The following is a 27817-nucleotide window of genomic DNA, read 5'->3' as shown; positions in this document are numbered from 1 at the left end:
TGAATTGTATTGCACTGTTAAATGTTTTAAATTGCCTCACTAAGTTTATACTTAACGTGTGATGATTTTCACGCGTAGGTAAAAAGCAAAGAATAAGAATAAAGAGTTCAGATCGACATCAAGCATCGAGAGGTATATTTCAATATCAGTAAGACATCCTATTGTGAAATTTGATTTTAGATAGTGGCATGTAATTTGAAAATGTTCAATTTATTTGTTGAATTAATTTTGGAAATTTTTATAGTGATGAAAGGTTAATTTTTATGAATTTATATGTAAATTTTCGGAAGTTACTGTAGCATGAACAGTAACCACGATTTTTAAACAAAATTTCCAGATTGTTAAAGGGGTACCGATTCCCTTGCTACAGGGAATCGAATCTCCCAGTGTTCACTGTTCACTATTCGGGTACTATTTACTATTCATAAATAAAAATATTTTGAATTAAATTATTATAATGAAACGTAATTTTATATGATATGATATTTTTATAATATCATTTACTATTTTAAGAAAATAAATTTTTAATCGCTTTTGAATTTTGAAATGGTTTTAGAAAATACCGGTGACATCCGTAATCTATATATGTATAAATATACGGGTTACTGGTGTTACATTTATTGGCATCATAGCTACAGGTTTAGCCGATTCTAGGACAAAACCGAGGTTGTTTTTGAGTTAAAAAGTGTATACATGCCACTAGGATGTCAAAAGTTATTGATATTTGTATATATACTGTGATGATGTTTATTGGGAGTAAAGTTACTTTTAATAATGTATGATGATTCTGACTATGTTCAGATGTTGAAATTAAAGACAAAGGTAATAAAGTCGAAATGGTTGAAAAGAATGTCGAGATTGAAATCGACAAAAAGGGAACATATATGAATTATATAAAACACCTTAAAAGAGTGGATGTTATAAAGGATTTTTCTCTATTTTGTGGAAAGAATCGATTAAAAAGTTTGAATGACTTACAAGAAAAGTCGAATCGGATGAGGATCCATAGGAGATTTCTGAATCTAGTGATGATTCTGAGGTTCTCCAGGTAAGCTTAAATAAGTGAGAAATATTTAAGCTAGGCAATAAATTGTTAAAAGCATTGTTGATTTGAGCAAGAGGAAATACATAAGCGGTAATATGATTTCCGCTAAATGTTTAAAGAAACCTGAGTTATTAGTGAATCAAATGATTATGAGTTGGATTGGGAATATATATCAAGTCCATTAAAACTGGATAGAGTTACCTTGTGAAGGTAAATATGCGAAAACGGATTGTCGAACATTCCATGCTGCAATGAATTATTGTATGGATCGAGATTGATTCTCAAGAAATTGAAAATGTTTCAACTGTTCGAGAATAATTTCTATGGATCTGGATAGGTTATACAAGTTTCCTTAAGAATAAATAAGGAATTCCAAAGTAGAGATATTCAATTCTACTTGATATCGAGTGATATTATTGTGGAAGACCTATGGGTCATGGTCATGGTCACGGTCATGACACAAGGGTTAGAAGGACAAATAGTAAATGTCTGATAAAGATTCAGAAGCTTATGTTATTGATGAATCTTATGGGATTATCATTAACGAGTTTTAGACCATTTTGATCATAAGTTGGTGGTCTCTGTAATAAGGTTGGGTTAATGGTCGCAAGAAGTGAAAAAAAAATGCAGAGAAATTAAAAATTTTAATGATTGATGAAAAAGTGAAATCATCAATAAGTGATATCATCAATGGTTACGATTAAGATGATGTAAAAAGGATGCATAGCTTTTCTAGCTAAGGTAATAGATAATCAAGTATCTGAAGTAAGATTATATGCTATTTCCATAACCTGGGAATTTCCATAACTCTTTTTAGATTTATTATTATGGGTTACCTCCAGATTGAGAGGTGGAATTCAATATTAAGGGTTATTAAGGCATTGATCTTGTATATATGGATTCATATCGAATGATTGCGATTGAGCTAAAAGAATAAATAAACAAATGCAAGAGCTGATAAATTGAGGATGCATTAGACTGAATATTTTATTCCTTGGGTAAACCGATATTGGTTATAAAAGAAAAATGGATATATGCAATTATGCATAGATTATTGAAAAAAAAAATATTGATAGTTAAACAAAGTAACTATCAGGAACAAATATCCTATTTTGATGATTGATGACTTGTTTTTTCAGCTTAAAAGCAAACCTCCAAAGAAGGTTCAAAGGTCTGAAGTTTTTGGGATTTGTTGGTTTTTATCGAAGGTTTATGAAAAAAATTTCGATGGTTGCTTCTCCTTTGATCAAGCTTTGGAGAAAGGATGTTTCATTTGCTTGGACTAAGAAATGTCAAGGGTGTTTTAAAGCTTTAAAGAATATTTTATCGGAAGAACCAGTGCTGGTACAAACGGAATCGGACAAAGAGTATGTCGTGTATAGTGATGCATCTCATAATGGTTTAGGTTGTGTACTTATGCAAGAAGGTACGGTGATAACCTATGCTTCTTAATAATTAAAGGCACATGAGAGCAATTATCCTACTCATGATCTTGAGTTAGCATCGGTTGTTTTTGCTATAAAGATTTGGCGTCATTATTTGTATGGTGAGAGATGCCACATCTACATGGATCATAAGAGTTTGAAATATTGATTGACTCAAAAAGAGCTCGATTTAAGACAACGAATCTGGATATAATTTTTAAAGGACTATGATTTGATCATTGATTATCATTCAGGTAAGACAAATGTTGTAGCAAATGTACTTAGTCAGAAAACTTTTACAGCTTTGCGAGCTATGGATGTGAGATTATTGTCGAAAGAAAATGGTGCATTATTGGATGAATTGAAAATAAAACCGATGTTTTTATATCGGATAATAGAGAAAACAAAATGAAGGATGAAAAAAAATGAGACTAAAGACCTTGAAGTCAACTCTGATGGGTGTCTATTTTATCGAGGAAGAATTTGTTTCCCTCATAATGATGAATTGAAGAAAGATATTCTTTCTCATGTATATTATTGTTCACTGACTATGAATACAAGTGGGAACAAAATATATCATGATGTAAAGAGTCATTTTGGTGGCCAGGTTTGAAAAGAAACATTACTGAGTTTGTTGCTACATATTTGACATGTCAACAAATAAAAGCTTAGCATAAAGTGCTTTCGTAATTGTTGCAACTGATTTCTATTCCAAAGTGGAAATAGTAAAGAGTCACTATGGATTTTGTTATTGGACAACCTTTGACATCAAATAAAAATGATTCTATTTGGGTGATAGTGTCCAGTTAATTAAATCGGCACATTTAATTCTACTGTGGATGGACTATGCATTGGATAAATATACAGAGTTGTATATCAAGGAGATAATTCGACTACATGGAATGTCAGTTTCCATTATATCGGACAGAGATCCAAAGTTCACTTTAAGATTTTGGAAATATTTGCATAAAGTTTAGGTACTTGATTGAATTTCAGTGCGATCTTTCATCCACAGACGGATGGTAAGTCAGAAAGTTCTATTCAGACATTAAAAGATATGCTGAGAGCATGTGTGATTGATTCTAAGGAATCATGGGAAAAGAAAAGTAATTGTTTTTAGTAGAATTTTTCTACAATGACATTATATGGGAGAAAATGTCGAACACCATTGAATGGGTTCAAATTAAAAGATTGAAATCTTGTTGGCACAGATTTATTGAAAGAAGTTGAAGATAAAGTAAAGATAACCTCAAGACGATATTGGATCGACAAAATTCTTATGTAGACTTGAATTGAAAACAAAGATTGAATTTTCATGAAGGTGATAAAGTTTTTCTTAAAGTATCACCTTGGAAAAAGATGTTGCGCCTAAAATGCAAAGAAAAACTAAATCTAAGATTCATTGGAATTTATGAGATATTAAAAAGAGTTGGACTGATGGATTATCAGTTAACATTAACTCTGGATGTATTTGGGAACCAGAGATGGACAAAGTATATAATATTTTTCATGTGTTGATGCTTAGAAAGTATCGATTGGATATTTCATATGTCATTTCATCAGAGGAAATTAAGATACAAATGGATTTGATTATAAAGAAAAACCAGTTCGGATATTAGCTTGAGAAATCAAAGAAATGCGTAATAAGATGATTCTTCTAGTCAAAGTGATTTAGCAAAATCATAATGTCAAAGACGTTACATGGGAAAGAGAGGATGATATGAAAATGTGTAAATATTTTCATAATAGGTTGAAGAAATGAATTGAACAGGTTCAAAATCTAATGATTAGCATTATCTTCTCAAAATTATCAAATTAAGGAGGAAAAAATCGGAATTCAAGAAGTTAACAGAAGAGGTTTTTGTATGAGACGAGATTATGTCTTACCAGTTCGTACAACCCTAAATTAGGGTTATGAATCTACAATAGAAAGTGTAATCCTCATAAAAGAGAAGTTATGGTTTTCATAGAAAGTTTTAAAATTCGAGGACGAATTTTCTTAAGGAGGGGAGAATTGTAATACCGCAAAAACTGAGACAATGACCAAAATGAAAATTTTGAAAGTTTGATGGTCAAAGTATAAAACTTGGGAAAAGTTTAGGGAATTAAGTGATAAATTTCCTAAAAAGAACTTTATTCTATAAATAGATGGTTTACTCTTGAGAGTGGATTTTTATAGAAATTATATTTTTGGATTGGAATTTTGGTAAAGAAAAATGAGAAAGGGTTAAAGCCGGTAAGGAAATCGGTATTTCAGATCAAATTGGAATGTTACAAAAATTTGAAAGATGTTATAAAATGGTTGGAAATATTATTTTAATATTTTTGATCATAGAAATTTGGTTTGGAAATATGCAATTTTTCAGATTTAACCGAAAAAGTGAAATTTAGTGACTAAAACGCATATTTTGAAAATTTTAGGGTATTTTTGTAGGTCAAAGTCAAATTAAATTATATTTGACTTTGTAATATCAGATTGCTAGGTTATATGGTGAATATGGAAATTTATTAAGGGCAAAAATGAAATTTCCTATTGAATTGAATAAAATAATTCTATTATAAGACATGTGCTAGACTTATTTAATATTAGAGTATTATGATGGGGAAGCATTTTTCAGCTCATCTTCTTCTCCAAGCCGAGGGTTCCTCTTAAGGTAAGAGAAAATTTTCAACTCAATTTTTCAAGCAATTTACTTGGGATTTTGAGTATGTTGTAAGTAGAAAATCGTTATATGCGAAAAACGCTATCTTTTGGTACCAATATTGCATGATAATCTTGCTTGATTCAAATATCCCCAAATCTGTAAATTTGGGTTTATACAATGGTTTTTGAAATTGATGATGATTATTGATGATTTTGAGGTTGTATGAATTGATGAAGAACATAAGGATGAGATTAAAGAAAAACAGTTTAGATTTTGGGAATTACAGTGGGTTCGAAAATTCACCAGAAATTATATATAAATAATTTGGAGGTTATTTTTATATATTGTGTTCATAAATGGATCTAGTTTTGTTTAAAATTAACGGGGATCAATTTCAAGTTGTATACAGATAGATATGAATTTTTAACCAAGGAAGGGTTAGAAAAAAAATCGGACAGCAGAATTCGGCAGAAAACAGATTCTGTTGGTGAACTTTGAAAATTCACCATAAATTGTACAGAATGAATTAGAATGATTTCTTTATATGGATAGATTCGTATTCGAGTCTAGTTTTCAATGGAAAAAACGGAATTAAATTCCAGTGTGTGTACCAATAGAGTTTAATGATTCTTTAAAGGTAGTACGAGTTGTCTGAATTCTGGAAAATTAATGGGTTGTTGTGTAAGTGTTATATAATTGATGTACTATGCTGGAATTGTTGTTTGAGAATTGAAATGAGTGTTAAATGTGAAATTGATTATTTTGGGATGATTGAAATGATTGGTGATTTAAGTACAACAATTGCATAGTTGGGATACGTAAATAATTTCAATGTTGGAATTATTGGTATTAAGAATTTAAGTGGTAAAATGGTGAAGACCATTTTGAGTAAATGGGAAAAATTGGTTCCAATGTTATAAGGAATAATTAAGAGTTAAATATTTTGATAGATGATGAATTTCAAATATAGTATGGAGATATGGTGGAATGTATTTATGTTAGTAAAATATTAACATATGGATTATTATGAATTGATGATTTATACATATTGTGATTGATTTGTAATCGAAGCAAATCAAATATAAAAGGGCTTATGGTGGACAATAGTGAGGCTTATATATTTTGAAAGACATAAAGTGTCAAGGTGAGTGCAATACATGCAAGAAATTATACATGGATATTTTATACATCGTAAGGAAGACTTGCGATAAGTCGACCTTGTTTATATCGGCATGATTTTATATCATTTTTATAAATTGACATTGATATGTCAGAGTATGAAACTAAAATGCATTGATCATGAAAAATGTGATATTTTACCATGAATGTTTTCGGGTATGAACTGCCCATTGTTAAATATTGATAATATACTTTGCCATGGATGGATCGAATAAAAAAGACTATATGCCCAAAATAAGTCATTGAGGGACAGGGTATAGTTGGCATGCCATAGAGTATAGCAGCTGCAGGTTTATATTAGCACTATAGTGTGTAAGGACACTAAGTGCAGGTTTATGTCCGGATTAGCACTATAGCGTAAGCTTAGTGTAGGTGGTGGGAACGACCTTATGTGTATTATCTCGATTAGCACTATGGCGTAAGCTTAGTGCAGGTTTAGCACTACGGTGCAGGTATTTTACTCGTATACCCAGGGTCCTCAGGGTGTTATATTGGGCTATTGTCTACGGTTTATTGGCTATGGATTATGTTTTATTGGTTAATAAATGGTAACCATGCAAATAAGCTTATGAGCTTACGGAATAATGGCAAGTATATAGGAAAAATAAGCTTACAAGCTTATGGAATTTAAATGGTAAGTATTTTGGTAAAATAAGCTTAGGAGCTTATGTGATAAATGGTAAGAGATTTTATATTATTTTGATCATGGTAAAATATTGAATATGTTAGTAAAATGATTTTATGGAAATTTGATATTTGATATTGAAAATCAAGCATGAATTGTATTGCACTGTTAAATGTTTTAAATTGCCTCACTAAGTTTATACTTAGCGTGTGATGATTTTCACGCGTAGGTAAAAAGCAAAGAATAAGAATAAAGAGTTCAGAACGACATCAAGCATCGAGAGGTATATTTCAATATCAGTAAGACATCCTATTGTAAACTTTGATTTTAGATAGTGGCATGTAATTTGAAAATGTTCAATTTATTTGTTGAATTAATTTTGGAAATTTTTATAGTGATGAAAGGTTAATTTTTATGAATTTATATGTAATTTTTCGGAAGTTACTATAGCATGAACAATTCACTGTCTACTATTCACTATTCGGGTACTATTTACTATTCATAATTAAAAATATTTTGAATTAAATTATTATAATGAAACATAATTTTATATGATATGATATTTTTATAAAATCATTTACTATTTTAAGAAAATAAAATTTTAATCGCTTTTAAATTTTGAAATGGTTTTAGAAAATACGGGTGACATCCGTAATCTGTATAGGTATAAATATACGGGTTACGGGTGTCACAAATAGAATGGCTTGGTAGTTGATGTAGGTGAAAATGGAAGTTTGTTTTCTGATATGAGATTGGTAGTGGAATGATGATTGATTTGGCAATAGTTTGGGCGTATGAAACAAAGGAAAAGGTAGGATAGTATCTTTAATAAACTAAGGAAGAACCAGTGCTATAGGAGACCAAAGACCCAACCATACAAGTCAATTTAAGGGGCGGTAGAAAGGACTTGGACTCACTAGATAATAATCTAGGAACCACAAGTATCAAATGAAAGGGTTGACGCCACAAGTATAAAAATATTTGATACGTCAATAAAAGTCACCAAAGACTTGAGAAAAGAGATAAATCTCACTTAAATAAAATATATGATAGGTGTGTTTACAAATAAAATATGGCAGCCTATTTATAGGCTTTGAAGGGGCATGGTCGATTGGTTACCAGGTGTTTTGACCAACCCTTGTGTCTCTTTAAAATGACATAATTTAAATTCTAAAAGAGATTATGATTTGATATTAAATGAAGGGAAATTATCATTGGTCGAATGGTTCCTTTTGCTATTCATCTTGACACCAAATTGAAGAGGAGGGAGTTCTTGGTTGAATGGTGATGTATCCTTTCAACTTGGTTCCTAAAAGAGATCTCATGCAAGGCACATGGTTGCTGGTCATATGGCATGCACATGGGGGTTCTAGGGAGCCTTGTGCATAGGATGAAGGCTGATCATGTTCATTATCTTGGGCGTGCATTGGTCCTCCTCCAAGCTTGCTTGAGTGTGTAGTTAGCTAGCAAGCAAGGGCTAGTTGTGAATGAGCTTCCTAGCTGAGACCTCCTTTGATGCAAGCACATTTTCACCACACAAAGGGAGTATTCTTGAACATATTAATACTTTACTTACTTTATATCATTATGATCATCTATGAAATAATCATACATATCATGCTAAGGTTATTAGTTATGTGATTTAATGAGTATGGTAACTTAGTGTATCCACATCTTTATATTTGAGGAACATTGTTATTTCAAGTATGTTATAAATAAGTTAGATTAGTCTTGCATTCATTTAAGCATGATTCATTACATTCATGAAATGACAACATGCTTAATCATTCATTTGTTAGCTCATGTGCATTCATTTTAGTTCCTGAGTCTTATACAATAGCTTACATATGTTATATCATTATGTTCTTAGCTCATGACATGTATAACAGCTCACAAGATCATATTCATGCACGACAGTACAGTAATTGGATCATACAAGCTCAATGTCTTTGACTTACCTTGTTTTCTTTACACATGTAGGTAAATGGAAGCATGACACACATTGGGGCAGCTTGTTGGAGTATTTTCGATCCATATACAGCTCACAATTAGCTCGCAAACATCATGACAACTCATGAAACACAATGGGAAGCTCAACTCGGTTAGAAGAGCTCAAGGCTAGCTCATTTCAACTAGTTGGACTATTAGAAGACAAGTTATTGAAAGTGACAACAAATGTAGTTGAACATAGCTGAAGGTGATGCTAGGGAGCTTGGGATATCACGGCTAAGAATATCCTTCACCACCAGCCCTTGCATTGTTAGCTAGCTAAACACATGAAATCTTGAAGATAGCTCAACTCACGCCCAAGGCTGCTGCACATGTTTGATCGTCATCATATGCATAAGGCTACACCATAAGCCTCCTAGATAACTATGTGCATGCCTTGTGACCAACAATCATATGTCAAGTGTGTGGACTCCTCCTAGGTGCGCAAACACCAAACAAGCCAACCATTCGACCAAGGCTCCTAATGCTTCATTTAGACGCCAACTTAAAGGGGTTCTAGCACCATTCATCCAAGAGACATGCTAATGTGAGGCTTCTGATGCCACTTGATGTAAGACACTTGTACCTTAACAATTGATTATGGATCTAGGAAGGAAGCAAAAACAACCTGCACAACTGAATGGCTCAAAAAGAGATGGTTAAGGGTGGTAAAACGAATGAGAATATGTGGGCTGTTTGAAATGAGAGATGGAAGCGAAAGATGGTTGATATGGCTATGGTTATGGCTTATGAAACAAAGGGATGGTTGTGAGGATAGTATCTTAAAGAAGACTCAAAGAAGAACCAATGCTATAGAGAGCAAAGACCCAAACTTTATATTGCTTCTTCAAGGGGTGGTATTAAGTACTTTGACCCACTAGTTATAAGAACTAGGAACCAGAAGTATCAAGGTGAAAAGAAAGGGGTTGACGCCACAAGTATAAAATACTTGATAAGTCGATAAAAGTCACTAGGACATAAGTAAGAGAATAATCTCACTTACATTAATCAAAAAGTCTGATTACAAATGAAATATGAAAGCTTATTTATAGTTTTTGAAGGGACTTGGCCGAATAGGTACATGTTGGTTCGGCCAGCCCTTGTACATTCCTAAAATGACATGATTTTTAATGAAAAAACAAGACTTTAATGAAAATACATGCTCTTGGCTGAATGGTTATGTGTTGGTTCGGCCCTAAGGATGATTTGAATGCTTTTGGAAGTTATTCGAGCGCCAAAATGAAGAAAGAGCTTTAGCAGAATAGGAAGCATCCCTTGGTGTTTTGGCGCCAATTTAGTGTCACATGGAGTGCACATGATTGAATGATGCACATGGCAGCCTACTTGAATGCACATGGGTGATCTAGGGAGCCTTGCGGCGCAGCCTTGTGCATGGGATGATGGCTGGTCATGTGCTCCATCTTGGGCATGCATGTGTCTCCTCCTAGCTAGCTTGAATGTGGAGCTAGCTTAGCAAGCATGGGGGTTGTTTATGAATAAGCTTCCTAGCCGTTTCCTTGTGAGCTCCATAACAGCATGTTCAACTACATTCAGCTACCATTGATATCATTTTTGACAACTCAGCTCCAAATAGTCCAATTAGCTGAGTTTAGCTAGAATTGAGCTCCTCCAGCTGAATTGAGCTTTCCTTAGTGTTCCATGAGCTACCATGTTCCTTGTGAGCTATTTGTGAGCTGCATTTGATGTCCAAATAATCCACCAAGCTACCCCAATGTGTGCCATGATCCAATGTACCTACATGTGCAAGCAAACAAGGTAAGTCCATGGCATTGAGCTGATATGAGCTAAATACCTTGCTGCCATGCATGAATATGGTAATGTGAGTTATGGTTGAAGGTCATGAGCTAAATATATCATCTTATAATATGTATGAACTAATGCATAAAGCCTAAGTGCTAAAATGAATGCATAGGAGCTGATAAAATGAATGATAATTATGTTGCCTTGATGTATATCTGATAATCATGCTTAAATGAATGCAAGACTAATATAGCATACTTAACATGCTTGAAATAACATTGTGGATATATGTTGTATGCATGAATATCATTTAACATGGTATTCATAATAAATGATAAATGGAAACATGTAATAATAATATCCTAAGAAATGATATGTAATCATAGCATATATTTGAATGATATGAATGATATAATATAAGATAGGGTAAGGAAGAACTCCCTTAGAAACAGCAATGAAAACCATCCATGGTGTGATTAAGTCATGGAGAAAATTAGAGCTAGTTTGGATCGTATCATCCTCCCCTTATTTTAGGCGATTTGTCCTCAAATCGAAGTAGTTTCTCATTGAAGACCTTATTGATGTAGGAAGGATTGAATCCTTATGTTTTCCTCCAATAGATGATTCACACGAAATGTTCAACCTCTTGGCTTCAATTCTGGTAACTTCACGTCCTTTGATGGGAGGATACAATGTTTGGGAACCATCACATGTCCTTTGAATGGAAAAGACATATCCCTTCACAAACCAACTTGATCCTTTTACTTTTTTCTTTGAATAATCAAAATGCTTGGAAAGGACCTCTATCTCTTCAATTCCTCCTTTTAATTCACCATGCTTGTTGGTGAAAAGGTTTGTCTCCTGGTTGGAGTCATCATGTCTCTTGGTGAAAATAATTGTTCTTTGAATGACTCCTTGGTGCTGATTTAAATGATCATGTCCTTTCACCTTTGTGCCTCTCCAAGTGATTGCCTTTAAGGTTACTAGTATTTCACCATAAGGATGAAACAAGTTGCTGCAAAACAAATCAAAGTTAGTAAATCAAAAACTATTAACAATATGAATGGAAATAGCAAACCATGGAGGATGTTTAATGGGTGTTGGTTGCTTGATGATGAAAAATTCCATTGGTTGCTGAAATCTCTTCAATATGCGCAATGTACTTGGAGCATGAATGATATCAACTCTTGGTACTTCAATTAGCACATTCTTTCTAATTTCAAGAGGTACATCATTTAAAATGTCAAAGGACATGTCTTGTGGATCACCAAAAGTCGTGTTTATTGATTCTTCAAAAGACATGTTGATGTATGCTGAATCTACACGCTTTGGGAGAAGAGAGTAGATAGCCTTATTATGTCCCGATCTATGATTGACAAGTACTGATGTCCTTGAATTTATAAGTTTGGGCTGCAAAATAAGATAAGAAAATATGATTAATAATGGACTTAAATAAAGGAATAATAATATAAGTAATGAAATGAAATAAAGATAGGATATAGATGGATGCGGAATTCATGGTATTGATGGATGTTGTTGATGGTGGCAATGATGAAATGGAGATGGTGTTGATTTGTATCTCAAACTCGCCAAAGATGAAATAATGCTAACGAGCACAATCCCGGTCTTACAAACTTGTTTGAGGGGTGGTGATAGTGTCTTCAACCCATTAGATATCAATCTAGGAATTTTGGAAGAATGATAGAATGAATGACGCCACAAGTATATGAATTATACTTGCTTAATCGATAAAGTTCACAAAAAACTTTGAAGAGAAATAACTCACAAGAGTATATTTTATATAAGAGATGAGATGAGTACAAATAAAGGCAAGCCACTCTATTTATAGGAATTGAGAGGGCTTGGCCGAATGGTTACATGATGTTTCGGCTAGATACATGTCTTTAGGAAAATACATAATGCTTGAGATGAATGATTAAGTCCTTTGGGCATGTGATGGTTCGGCTAACTCTTCATGAAAGGCCTTAATGATTCGGTCAAAGGGTGGAGAGACATCTCCCTTGGCCGAATGGTGCATGCTTGTTCATCTTGGCGCCAATTTCCTCTCCTTGGTCGAATAGTCATGTGCCTTATCATGTTTGGTGCCAAAGCTTCCATGTGCAAGGAATGTGGTGTGACCGAATAGGCATGGAGCTCTATCTCATGTCTCTTGGTGATTTAAGCTTCCAATGCTAGCAATTCCTTCACCAACGTGCTCTTAGATGAAAAGGCATCTTCATGGGTAGCATCATTCATGAAAGGTCACAATGTTTGGAAAAGGTAACCCTTCATTTTTTAGCTACTTTGGGTGTGAATGAGCTAAAAGTGAGCTGGCCGTAGATGACTTGTAACATGGTGAACGTTTGGGCAGCTCCTTGTGAAAAGGTACCTCTTGAGGTGGCAACTATTCGCAAAAAGGTACGATTTCACAAATTTTGACTTAGGACATATTTGAAGTGTCCTAAATGGTGATGATGATGGTGCAACTCTCTAGCTGAAATAAAGTCATCTTGTAGCTCAAATCTTCAGCTCAATCCAGCTATGAGCTCACGGCCTTCGGACAACTTTTCACCAATTGTTCCTTGGGCTCTCCCAATCGATCCCAAGTAAGTTTCCTTACTGTTACATGCTCCATTTAGCTCCAATGCAGCTCCCAAGTTTTGGCTGAATGTGCCTACATGCATAACATAAGAAAATAAACTAAGTATATAAACTTATATAATGTGTATATTATAAGAATGTGACTATAGTATATTATGATAACTTATATCTCACATATTAATGGTTAAGTTATCATCATAATAGCTATAGATATAGTATATGTAAATGAAAATAACTATATTAAAATACTTGAAATAAACATATATATGTGTAAAGTTAGAAAGTTTCTTCCCTTGTAAGGGTGGAATAGCCATGATAAACATGATGCTGAATCGGATCACATCATAAAAAAAAATCGTTCAACCTTTGCAAGTCATATGGGCTGGAATGTTTAATTGTCATAAGCCCCAATTTGTTCACCATGATAAACATGATGGTGTTCACATACTTGTGGTGTCATTCATTCCATCCTGATACAGTTCAATATAGCCTCACTTGGATGGATGGTGAAGTCAAGGTTGTACCTTTGATTGTTTCGATCTATGAAAGCAACAAGGATCCTGCACAAACAAGAAAGCTAAAAAAATAGTTAAATGGAAGTAATGAAATGTAAAGATAAATATGGAAGCGGAAAATATATATATAAGTTGGTGATATGTTTAAAGGAAATGATGAAGTATGGTAATGGAAGTAGAATAAAGGTGATGGAGATGAATATGAAAAGTAGTATCTCAAAGAAGACTCAAAGAAGAACCAATGTTAAAGAACAAAGACCAGACTTTATATTTCTTCTTTAAGGGATGGTAAACAAGGACTTTGACCCACTATCTATAAAGAGATAGGAACCAGAAGTATCAGGGTGACATAGATAGGGGTGACGCCACAAGCATAAGCTTGATAAGTCGATAAAGTTCACTTAAGAACTAAAGAGAGAAACTCTCACAAATATTTGATTAAACAAAGTGAATTTTTGTTTCTTTTACAAATGAATGGAAATCTATTTATAGGCCTAAGAGTGCATGGTGTGAATACAAAACATTTAATGAGTGAACCTTCATGGATGAGTGTTCATACTTTAAGTAGATACAAAGCATGGCTTAGGTGAATGAATTTTGATGAATGGATGTTCATATTTTAATGGAATACATCCTTTGGCCGAATTCATCCCACCTTGTGTGAACTTGTTGATTTGTCTTCTATGGATGAATGTTCATGAATGTATCTTGGCTGAAATTCTTCCCCCTTATGTGAACATGACTATTTGGCTTCTTGCATGAATATGCATGAATGGATGAATTTAAAAGGCTTTGAATGAATCCTTGCACCTCCTCACAAATGTTCTGATTCATTTTAATATATTTTCTCGTCCATGCATGTCTTCATTAATTCCTCCCATGCATAAGTCATTTGAAGGAGATGAATGGTTGCAAATCCCGTATTAATTTCCAGCCTGCACTGTCTCCAGTAATCTAGGCATATGGCAAGCTGCCGATATCGGATTAATTTGATTCAAAATGCGTTGGAAAGCTACGAGACAGGGGATTAAATGTTCATCACCCAAAGATGCTTGGAATATGTTCAAAAATGACGATCAATCTGACTGACGTGAACTGTCCATCCAACTCTTTAATTGCCTTTAGTCTACTTAGAATCCAATGTACCTAGACAAGGTATGTAAACAAATAATTAGATAGGAATTGAGCTATTATAATTATGAATGCATTTTTCCACCTATGTTATGAATGCAAATGAGCTAACTATGAATGCATATGCATTGAATGAGTTATATAAAGATGTGAATTAATAAGTCATGCATGAATATCATATATTATACATATAAATGACAAAATATAATATTCAAGGAAAAATTAAGAATAAGATAAACATATTCACATGACATGTAATTCATAAATGAGTAAATAAATAATAAAATAAGGTAAGACTCCTTTAGAATCAACAATGCAGAACGTCCATGAAGTGATCATGTGTTGAAGAAGTTTGGTCCTTGGCATGATCGCATCATCCACCTTAGCTCTGATACCATATGATACAGTTCAACCTAGCTTCACTTGGATGGATGGTGAAGTCAAGGTTGTACCTTTGATTGTTTCGATCTAGGAAAGAAACAAGGATCCTTCACAAACAAGAAAGCTAAAAAAATAGGTAAATAGAAGTAATGAAATGGAAAGATAAATATGGCAGTGGAAAATATATATATAAGTTGGTGATATGTTTAAAGAAAATGATGAAGTATGGTAATGGAAGTAGAATAAAGGTGGTGGAGATGAATATGAAAAGTAGTATCTATAAGAAGACTCAAAGAAGAACAAATGTTAAAGAACAAAGACCCATACTTTATATTTCTTCTTTAAGGGATGGTAAACAAGGACTTTGACCCACTATCTATAAATAGATAGGAACCAGTAGTATCAGGGTGACATAGATAGGGGTGACGCCACAAGCATAAGCTTGATAAGTCGATAAAGTTCACTTAAGAACTAAAGAGAGAAACTCTCACAAATATTTGATTAAACAAAGTGAATTTTTGTTTCTTTTACAAATGAATGGAAATCTATTTATAGGCCTAAGAGTGCATGGTGTGAATACAAAACATTTAATGAGTGAACCTTCATGGATGAGTGTTCATAGTTTAAGTAGATACAAAGCATGGCTTAGGTGAATGAATTTTGATGAATGGATGTTCATCTTTTAATGGAATACATCCTTTGGCCGAATTCATCCCACCTTGTGTGAACTTGTTTATTTGTCTTCTGTGGATGAATGTTCATGTGTGTATCTTTGCTGAAATTCTTCCCCCTTGTGTGAACATGACTGTTTGGCTTCTTGCATGAATATGCATGAATATGCATGAATGGATGAATTTAAAAGCCTTTGAATGAATCCTTGCACCTCCTCACAAATGTTCTGATTCATTTTAATATTCTTTTCTTGTCCATGTATGTCTTCATTAATTCCTCCCATGCATAAGTCCTTTGAAGGAGATGAATGGTTGCAAATCCCGTATTAATTTCCAGCCTGCATTGTCTTCAGTAATCTGGCCATATCTCAAGCTCCCGATATCGGATTGATTTGATTAAAAATAAGTTGGAAAGATACGAGATAGGGGATTAAATGTTAAGAAGACTTCATCACCCAAATATGCTTGGAATATGTTCAAAAATGACGATCAATCTGACTGACGTGAACTGTCCATCCAACTCTTCAATTGTCTTTAGTCTACTTAGCATCCAATGTACCTAGACATGGTATGTAAACAAATAATTAGATAGGAATTGAGCTATTATAATTATGAATTCATTTTTCCACCTATGTTATGAATGCAAATGAGCTAACTATGAATGCATATGCATTGAATGAGTTATATAAAGATGTGAATTAATAAGTCATGCATGAATATTATATATTATACATATAAATGACAACATATAATATTCAAGCAAAAATTAAGAATAAGATAAACATATTCATGTGACATGTAATGCATAAGTTAGTAAATAAATAATAAAATAAGGTAAGACTCCCTTAGAATCAACAAGGTAGAACGTCCATGAAGTGATCATGTTTTGAAGAAGTTTGGTCCTTGGCATGATCGCATCACATCCTGATTCCAAAATTCCTAGATTGATATCTAGTGGGTTGAAGACACTACCACCACCCCTCAAACAAGTGTCTGAAGACCGGGATTGTGCTCGTTAGCATTATTTCATCTTTGGCGAGTTTGAGATACAAATCAACACCATCTCCATTTCATCATTGCCACCATCAACAACATCCATCAATACCATCAATTCCGCAGCCATCTCTATCCTTTCTTTATTTCATTTCATTACTTATATTATTATTCCTTTATTTAAGTTCATTATTAATCATATTTTCTTATCTTGTTTTGCAGCCCAAACTTATAAATTCAAGGACATCAGTACTTGTCAATCCTAGATCGTGGCAAAATAAGGCTATCTACTCTCTTCTCCCAAAGCGTGTAGATTTAGCTTACATCACATGTTTCTTGAATCTTCAACTTGAAGTGATATGTCTATTGGATTGTTCTTGCACATCAAAAGAAAGAATAGGAGTACGATTAGATAAAATATGTTTTTCACCCTCTCGACTCTTTTCTCATGCAAAAATTCTCTTTCAACTTTCTTCATGGCTTTAGCTTTCTCCCATTCTTCTATGCGTGACTTAAGGGTCACTTGGCATTCATGGACTTGGCTTGGAAGCATCGGTGCTAATATGATTTTCATCCCTTGGTGTTGGAATGAATACTTATTAGAGAATCCATAATGTGTAGCCTTCTTGTCAAACTGCCAAAGACGACCTAGTATAAGGTGGCTTGCACTAATGGGCACCACATCACAAAGGACTTCATCATTGTATCTTCCAATTGAGAAAGGTAGAACAACTTGTTTGGTTACCTTGGCTTCACCCACATCGTTGAGCCACTGAAGTTTGTATGGACGAGGATGCTTGGAAGTCTTGAGACCCAACTTTTCCACCATGTGAGTACTTGCTATGTTTGTACAACTTCCTCCGTCAATGATCACCACACAAACTTTATCTCCCACGTGACATCTTGTATGGAAGATATTCTCTCTTTGTTCATCTTCTTAACTTTGAATGTACAAAGTCCTTTTGACTACAAAGATGTTGGATGGAAGAGACATGTTAGCAAATAAGGAAAAACGAAATGTGTGTAGGACCTTACCAGAATATACTCTCACAAAGCCTCACGAGTCACTCCAAGGAAACTTGAATGTCACTCAATCAACTTGTGTTTGCACTCTAGGTGATGTAAGGCTCTTCTGATGCCTTAACAATTGATTGTGGATCTAGGAAGGAAGCAAAACAACCTGTATAAGTCAATGGCTCAAAAAGAGATGGTTAAGGGTGGTAAACGTATGGGTGAATAGGTGGGCTGTTTAAATGAGTGATGCAAGCGAAAGATGGTTGATATGGCTATAGTTATGGTGATGAAACAAAGGGAATGGAATTGAGGATAGTATCTTGAAGAAGTCTCGAAGAAGAACCAATGCTATAAAGAGCAAAGACCCAGACTTTATATTGTTTCTTCAAGGGGTGGTGTTAAGTACTTTGACCCACTAGTTATATGAACTAGGAACCAGAAGTATCAAGATGAAAGAAAGGGGTTGACGCCACAAGTATAAAATATCCTTGATAAGTCGATAAAAGTCACCAGGACTTAAGGAAGAGAATAATCTCACTTTAATTTAACAAAAAGGTCTGCTAACAAATGATGAATGCTTTCCTATTTATAGGAAATGGAGAGACATGGCCGAATAATTACAAGGAGATTCGGCCAGCCTTGTGCCTTCCTATAGAGACATAATTTAATTCATAAATAACTTGAATAAATAGGTGCTGGTTCGGTTGAAGTGTAGGGGCATGTCTCATGGTCGAATAGCACTTGAAACCCTTCAAGTTAGCGCCAAATTGGAGGAGTAATGATGTTTGGCCGAATGGATAGATGGACATTCATCTTGGCACCTAAATGGAGTCACACGCCTAGCACATGGGTTGGCTGGTCACAAGGCGTGCACATGGCTTCTCTAGGATGCTTGTGGTGCATCCTTATGCATATGATGAAGTCCAAGCATGGGCAGCAACCTTGGTGTGACTTGAGCTTCCTTCAAGCTAGCATGTGTTTAGTTAGCTTTTGATGTGAATACTGGTTGAGAATAAGCTCCTTAGCCGTGACCTTCCAAGCTTCATAGCATCTCATTCAGCTACATTCAGCTACACTTTATGTCACTTTTAGCAACTTGACTTCAAATAGTCCAACTAGCTAAGATTAGCTAGCCTTGAGCTCCTCCAGTTGAGTTGAGCTTTTCTTTGTGTTCCACAAGTTGCCATGAGATTTGTGAGCTATTTATGAGCTGTATAAGACGTCCAAATACTCTACCAAGCTGTCCCAATGTGTGCCATGCTTCAACGTACCTACATGTGTAAAGAAAACAAGGTAATTCAATGGCATTGAGCTTGTATGAGCTAATTACCTTGCTGTCATGCATAATTATGATCTTGTGAGCTATAAATGCACGATATGAGCTAAGTATATCATCATATAATATGTGTAAGATTATGCATGAGTCTTAAGAGCTAATATGAATGCATATGAACTAACAAAATGCATTATAAGTATGCTGCCTTAATGTATAAATAATATTCATGCTTAATATGATTATAAAGCTATCCTAACATGCTTATCATATTAAAATAACAATGTGCAAGATGTATTCATACTAAGTTATTCTTTAACTACATAACTAATATTTTTAGCATTATATGTATTATAATAACATATATTATAAGACTAGTATAAAGTAAATGCGATATAAGGATCTTCAAGAGTACTCCCTTTGTAGATGAAAACGTGCTTGCATCACAAGGACTTTAATGGCTTTTACTTTTCCTCTTCTGATCTCACACACGCTCCAGCCTTTTTCCTCTCAATTCTCTTTTCCCAAGTTCTAGAGAACTTTACTCAAGACCGTATCAAGTAAATTTCTAGTTGTTTGGCGTCGGCTGCAAAAGGGTTAGTAGTAAGGGAAAAACAAATATATTGAAAGGGTGGCTTAGAAATAGAAAGAAAAGAACAAAAGGGGTTACTTACACAAGTCACTTCACAACCTTCTATCACCACAATCAATTTAAACGGCTTACTTGACTTGCTTGATTATGAGAATTGTTGATGAGTGCTTCAACTTCTTTCTTTTATTTTCTTTGCTTTTTCTTCTTTTGAGTGCTGGATTTTTCTTTCTTTTGAGTGCTTCACTTTCTTTTCTGATTTTTCTTGATTTCTTTGACTTTGTACTTCACTTGGCACTTCTTTTTTTATTTTTCTTTTTGTTGTTGTTGCACGTTTCTTTCTTCCACCAATAGCTCTGATTACCGCTTGATGTGAAGCTTCTGATGCCACTTGGTGTAAGGCACTTGTACCTTAACAATTGATTGTGGATCTAGGAAGGAAGCAAGTCAACCTGCACAAGTGAATGGCTCAAAAAGAGATGGTTAAGGGTGGTAAACGTATGGAGAATAAGTGGGTTGTTTGAAATGAGAGATGGAAGCGGAAGATGGTTGATATGGCTATGGTTATGGCTTATGAAACAAAGGGATGGTTGTGAGGATAATATCTTAAAGAAGACTCAAAGAAGAACCAATGCTATAGAGAGCAAAGACCTAAACTTTATATTGCTTATTCAAGAGGTGGTATTAAGTACTTTGACCTACTATTTATATGAACTAGGAACCAGAAGTATCAAGGTGAAAAGAAAGGGGTTGACGCCATAAGTATAAAATACTTGATAAGTCGATAAAAGTCACCAGGACTTAAGGAAGAGAATAATCTCACTTATATTAATCAAAACGTCTGATTAAAAATGAAATAGGAAAGCTTATTTATAGTTTTTGAAGGGACTTGGCCGAATAGGTACATGTTGGTTCGGCCAGCCCTTGTACCTTCCTAAAATGACATGAAATTTAATGAAAAACAAGACTTTAATGAAAATACATGCTCTTGGCCGAATGGTTATGTGTTGGTTCGGCCCTAAGGATGATTTGAATGCTTTTGGAAGTTATTTAGGCGCCAAAATGAATAAAATACATGTTTTGGCACCAATTTGATGTCACACATGGAGTGCACATACTTGAATGATGCACATGACAGCCTACTTGAATGCACATGGGTGATCTAGGGAGCCTTGTGGCGCATCCTTATGCATGGGATGATTGCTGGTCATGTGCTCCATCTTGGGCGTGCATGTGTCTCGTCATTGCTAGCTTGAATGTGGAGCTAGCTTAGTAAGCATGGGGGTTGTTTGTGAACAAGCTTCCTAACCAATTCCTTGTGAGCTCCATAACAGCATGTTCAGCTACAATTAGCTGCCATTGATATCATTTTTGACAACTCAGCTCCAAATAGTCCAACTAGCTGAGTTTAGCTAGCATTGAGCTCCTCTAGCTGAAATGAGCTTTCCTTAGTGTTCCATTAGCTGCCATGTTCATTGTGAGATGCATTTGATGTCCAAATAATCCACCAAGCTACCCTAACGTGTGCCATGATCCAATGTACCTACATGTGCATGCAAACAAGGTAAGTCCATGGCATTGAGCTGATATCAGCTAAATACCTTGCTGACATGCATGAATATGGTAATGTGAGTTATGGTTGAAGGTCATGAGCTAAATATATCATCTTATAATATGTATGAACTAATGTATAAAGCCTAAGTGCTAAAATGAATGCATATGAGCTAATAAAAAGAATGATAATTATGGTGCCTTGATGTATATGTGATAATCATGCTTAAATGAATGCAAGACTAATATAGCATACTTAACATGCTTGAAATAACATTGTGAATATATGTTGTATGCATGAATATCATTTAACATGGTATTCATAATAAATGATAAATGGAAACATGTAATAATAATATCCTAAGAAATGATATGTAATCATAGCATATATTTGAATGATATAAATGATATAATATAAGATAGGGTAAGGAAGAACTCTCTTAGAAACAAAAATGAAAACCATCCATGGTGTGATTAAGTCATGGAGAAAATTGGAGCTAGTTTGGATCGTATCATCCTCCCCTTATTTTAGGCGATTTGTCAAATCGAAGTAGTTTCTCATTGAAGACCTTATTGATGTAGGAAGCATTGAATCCTTATGTTTTCCTCCAATAAACGATTCACACGATATGTTCAACCTCTTGGCTTCAATTCTGGTAACTTCACATCCTTTGATGGGAGGACACAATGTTTGGGAACCATCACATGTCCTTTGGATGGAAAAGATATATCCCTTCACGAACCAACTTGATCCTTTTACTTTATTCTTTGAATAATCAAAATGCTTGGAAAGGACCTCTATCTCTTCAATTCCTCCTTTTAATTCACCACACTTGTTGGTGAAAAGGTTTGTCTCCTGGTTGGAGTCATCACGACTCTTGGTGAAAATAATTGTTCTTTGAATGACTCCTTGGTGATGATTTAAATGATCATGTCCTTTCACCTTTGTGCTTCTCCAAGTGATTTCCTTTAAGGTTGCTAGTATTTCACCATAAGGATGAAACAAGTTGCTACAAAACAAATCAAAGTTAGTAAATGAAAAACTATTAACAATATGAATAGAAATAGCAAACCATGGAGGATGTTTAATGGGTGTTGGTTGCTTGATGATGAAAAATTCCATTGGATGCTGAAATCTCTTCAATATGTGCAATGTACTTGGAGCATGAATTATATCAACTATTGGTACTTCAATTGGCACATTCTTTCGAATTTCAAGAGGTACATTATTTGATATGTAAAAGGACATGTCTTGTGGATCACCAAAAGTCACTTTTATTGATTCTTCAAAAGACATGTTTCTTAAATCTTCAACTTGAAGTGACATGTCATTGGATTTTCCTACACATCAAAAGAAAGAATAGGAGTACGATTTGATAAAATATGTTTTTCACCCTCATTTTCCTTTTCATCTTTGCTCCCATATTCAATCATTTCATTTTTCTCATTTTCAACTCTCTCCACTCTTTTCTCATGCAAAAATTCTCTTTCAACTTTCTTCATGGCTTTAGCTTTCTCCCATTCTTCTATGCATGACTTAATGGTCACTTGGCATTCATGGACTTGCCTTGGAAGCATCGGTGCTAATATGATTTTCCTCCCTTGTTGTTGGAATGAATACTTATTAGAGAATCTATCATCTGTAGCCTTCTTGTCAAACTGCCAAGGACGACCTAGTATAAGGTGGCTTGCACTCATGGGCACCACATCACAAAGGACTTCATCATTGTATCTTCCAATTGAGAAAGATACAACAACTTGTTTGGTTACTTTGGCTTCACCCACATCGTTGAGCCACTGAAGTTTGTATGGATGAGGATGCTTGGAAGTCTTGAGACCCAACTTTTCCACCATGTGAGTACTTGCAACATTTGTACAACTTCCTCCATCAATGATCACCACACAAACTTTATCTAACACGTAACATCTTGTATGGAAGATATTATCTCTATGTTCATGATGTTCTGATGCCTTAACAATTGATTGTGGATCTAGGAAGGAAGCTAAACAACCTGCATAAGTAAATGGCTCAAAAAGAGATGGTTAAGGGTGGTAAACGTATGGGTGAATATGTGGGATGTTTAAATGAGTGATGGAAGCAGAAGATGGTTGATATGGCTATGGTTATGGCAATAAAACAAAGGGAATGAAAGTGAGGATAGTATCTTGAAGAAGTCTAAAAGAAGAACCAATGCTATAGAGAGCAAAGACCCAGACTTTATATTGCTTCTTCAAGGGGTGGTGTTAAGTACTTTGACCCACTAGTTATATGAACTAGGAACTATAAGTATCAAGATGAAAGAAAGGGGTTGACGCCATAAGTATAAAATATACTTGATAAGTCGATAAAAGTCACCAGGACTTAAGAAAGAGAATAATCTCACTTTAATTAAACAAAAAGGTCTGATTACAAATGAAATATAATGGCATATTTATAGTTTTTGAAGGGACTTGGCCGAATAGGTACATGTTAGTTCGGCCAGCCATTGTAGCTTCCTAAAATGACATGATTTTTAATAAAAAAATAAGACTTTAATGAAAATACATGCTCTTGGCCGAATGGTTATGTGTTGGTTCGGCCCTAAGGATTATTTAAATGTATTTGGAAGTTATTTGGGCGCCAAAATGAAGAGGAAAGTGTCTTTGGCCAAATAGGAAGCATCCCTTGGTGTTTTGGCGCCAATTTGATGTCACATGAAATGCACATGCTTGAATGATGCACATGGCAGCCTACATGAATGCACATGGGTCTTGTTGCTAGGATTTGATGAGGTTGCAACCATAGGATGATGTCTTGAAGTCTATGAAGATAGGCAACAACTAGGCATGAATTAGCTTCCAACGTGTATCTAGATGACATGACATTCATTGGGTAGCCTAGAGATGAACTAGCTTCAAGGTAAGCTAGATGAGTGTCTTGGTATCTAACTAGGTGAGTTATAGCTTGATACACTCAAGCTAGTTAACTTTGGTCTTCTCAGCTCCTCAGTTACTCTCCCAGCTACTTCCAGCTACCTTTAGTCCACTTTTCAGCACTTTGGTCCAAAGCTCTCCTATAGCTATGTTCAGCTACATGCCAGCTCCTCTAGCTAAGTTGAGCTTTCTATAGTGTTCCACGAGCTGCCATGATATTTGTGAGCTGTTTGTGAGCTGCATATGACATCCAAATACTCTACCATGCTGCCTCATCGTGCATCACACTCCAATGTACCTATATGTGTAATGAAACAAGGTAAGTCCATGGTATTGAGTTGTTATGAGCTAAACACCTTGCTGCCATGTAAGAATATGGTAATGTGAGCTATGATTGAAGGTCATGAGATAAATATATCATCTCATAATATGTGTAAGATAATGCATGAAGCTTAAGAGCTAATATGAATGCATATTATCTAATGAAACGAATTATAATGATGCTGCCTTGATGTATATAAGGTAATCATGTTCAATATGATTATAAAACTATCCTAATATGCTTAACATTGTGTATCAATCATAAAGATATGGGTATATGTTGTATGCATGAATATCATATAACATGGTATTCGTAAATGATAAATGGAAACATGTAATAATAATATCATAAGAAATGATTTGTAATCATAGCATATATTTGAATAATATGAAAAACATGATCAAATAAGCATAGGATGGAAATAATAATATGATAATTTATACTAACATGTGAATGCATGCTTATGATAGAATAAAATGTATAAATGATATAGTATAAGATAGGGTAATGAAGAACTCCCATAGAAACATATTTGAAGAACATCCATGGTGTGTTCAAGTCATGGAGAAAGTTGGAGCTAGTTTGGATCATATCATCCTCCCCTTCTTTTAGGTGATTTGTCCTCAAATCGAAGTAGTTTCTTATTGAAGACCTTCTTGATGTTGGAAGGATTGAATCCTTATGTTTTCCTCCAATAGATGCTTCACATGAAATGTTGAAACTCTACACTTCAATTCTGGTAACTTCACGTCCTTTTATGGGAGGACACAATGTCTGGGAACCATCATATGTCCTTTAAACGGGAGAGACATATCGTTTGGTGAAGATAATAACTCCTTGGTGTTGATTTAAAAGATCATGTCCTTTCACCTTTGTGCCTCTCCGAATGATTACCTTTAAGGTTGGTAGTATTTCACCATAAGGATGAAACAAGTTGCTGCAACACAAATCAAAGTTAGTAAACGAAAAACTATTAACAATATGAATGAAAATAGCAAACCATGGAGGATGTTTAATGGGTGTTGGTTGTTTGATGATGAAAAATTCCAGTGGTTGCTGAAATCTCTTCAACAGTTGTAATGTACTTGGAGCCTCAATGATCACAACTTGTGGCACTTCAAGTGACACATCTTTTTGAACTTCAAGTGGCATAACTGTTGGAACGTCAAAGGACATGTCTTGTGGATTACCAAAGTTCACACCTATTGGTTCTTCAAAAGTCACGTTTCTTGAATTTTCTACTTGAAAAGATATGTCTCTTTGAATATCCTGCAAGGAAAAAGAAATAGTAGAAGAAGAATTATTAGGTAAAATTTGTCCTTCCCTTCCTTCTCTTTTATATACTCATCCTTTTCAGATTTTCCACTTTCAATTTGCTCCACTACTTGCAAAACATCCTTTTCAACTCCAACAGATTCATTTCCAGTTGTTATTGTCTCCTCAAAATGTTCTTCTTCAAAGCTTCTTTTTATGGCCTTCATTTTCTCCCATTCTTCTATGCGTGACTTAAGGGTCACTTGGCATTCATGGACTTGGCTTGGTAACAAGGGTGCCAATATGATTTTCTTTCCTTGATGCTGGAAAGAGTACTTCTTAGAGAATCTGTCATGGGTAGCTTTCTTATCATACTGCCAAGGTCACCCTAGTATAAGGTGACTTGCACTCATGGGCACCACGTCACAAAGGACTTCATCTCTGTATCTTCATATTGAGAAAGGTACAACAACTTGTTTGGTTACCTGTGCTTCACCCACATCGTTAAGCTACTGAAGTTTGTAAGGATGAGGATGATTGGAAGTCTTGAGACCTAACTTTTCCACCATGTGAGTACTTTCTACATTTGTACAACTTCCTCCATCGATTATCACCACGCAAATTTTATCTCCCACGTGACATTTGGTATGGAAGATGTTCTCTCTTTGTTCATCCTCTTGACTTTGAATGTTCAAAGTCCTTTTGACTACAAAGATGTTGGATGAAAGAGACATGTTAGCAAATAAGGAAAAAACAAAATGTGTGTAGGACATTACCAGAATGTACTCTCACAAAGCCTCGCGAGTCACTCTAAGGAAACTTGAATGTCACTCAATCCGCTCGTGTTTGCAACTCTAGGAGTTAATGGCTTTTACTTGTCCTCTTCTGATCTCACACACTCTCCAGCCTTTTTCCTCTCCATTCTCTTGTCTCAAGTTCTAGAACACTTTACTCAAGATTATATCAAGTAAATTTTACTTGTTTGGTATCGGCTGCAAAAAGGTTAGTAGGAAGGGAAAACAAATATAATGAAAAGGTGGCTTAGAAATAGAAAGAAAAGAACAAAAGGGGTTACTTACACAAGTAACTTCACAACCTTCTATCACCATAATCAATTTAAACGGCTTACCTGACTTGCTTGGTTATGAGAATTGTTGATGAGTGCTTCAACTTTCTTTATTTTCTTTTCTTTTCTTTTCTTCTTTTTTAATGCTGAATTTCTTTCTTTCTTTTGGAGTGCTTTAATTTCTTTTTTGATTTTATTTTTCTTTGACTTTGCACTTCACTTGCACTTCTTTTTGTATTTTTCTTTTTGTTGTTGTTGCATGTTGCTTCTTCCACCAAAGCTCTGATTACCGCTTGATGTAAGGCTCTTCTGATGCCTTAACAATTGATTGTGGATATAGGAAGGAAGCAAAACAACCTGCACAAGTGAATGGCTCAAAAAGAGATGGTTAAGGGTGGTAAACGTATGGGTGAATAGGTGGGCTGTTTAAATGATTGATGGAAACGGAAGATGGTTGATATGGCTATGGTTATGGCGATTAAACAAATGGAATAAAAGTGAGGATAGTATCTTGAAGAAGTCTCAAAGAAGAACCAATGTTATAGAGAGAAAAGACCCATACTTTATATTGCTTCTTCAACGGGTGGTGTTAAGTACTTTGACCCACTAGTTCTATGAACTAGGAACCAGAAGTATCAAGATGAAAGAAAGGGGTTTATGCCACAAGTATAAAATGTACTTGATAAGTCGATAAAAGTCACCAGGACTTAATGAAGAGAATAATCTCACTTTAATTAAACAAAAAGGTCTGATTACAAATGAAATATAATGGCCTATTTATAGTTTTTGAAGGGACTTGGCCGAATAGGTACATGTTGGTTCGGCCAGCCCTTGTACCTTCCTAAAATGACATGCTTTTTAATGAAAAAACAAGA

This window comes from Hibiscus syriacus, unplaced genomic scaffold (assembly GCF_006381635.1).
Source record: "Hibiscus syriacus cultivar Baekdansim isolate YM2019G1 unplaced genomic scaffold, ASM638163v2 tig00003454_pilon, whole genome shotgun sequence".
Lineage (NCBI taxonomy): Eukaryota > Viridiplantae > Streptophyta > Magnoliopsida > Malvales > Malvaceae > Hibiscus > Hibiscus syriacus.
This window is presented reverse-complemented; position numbering follows the sequence as displayed.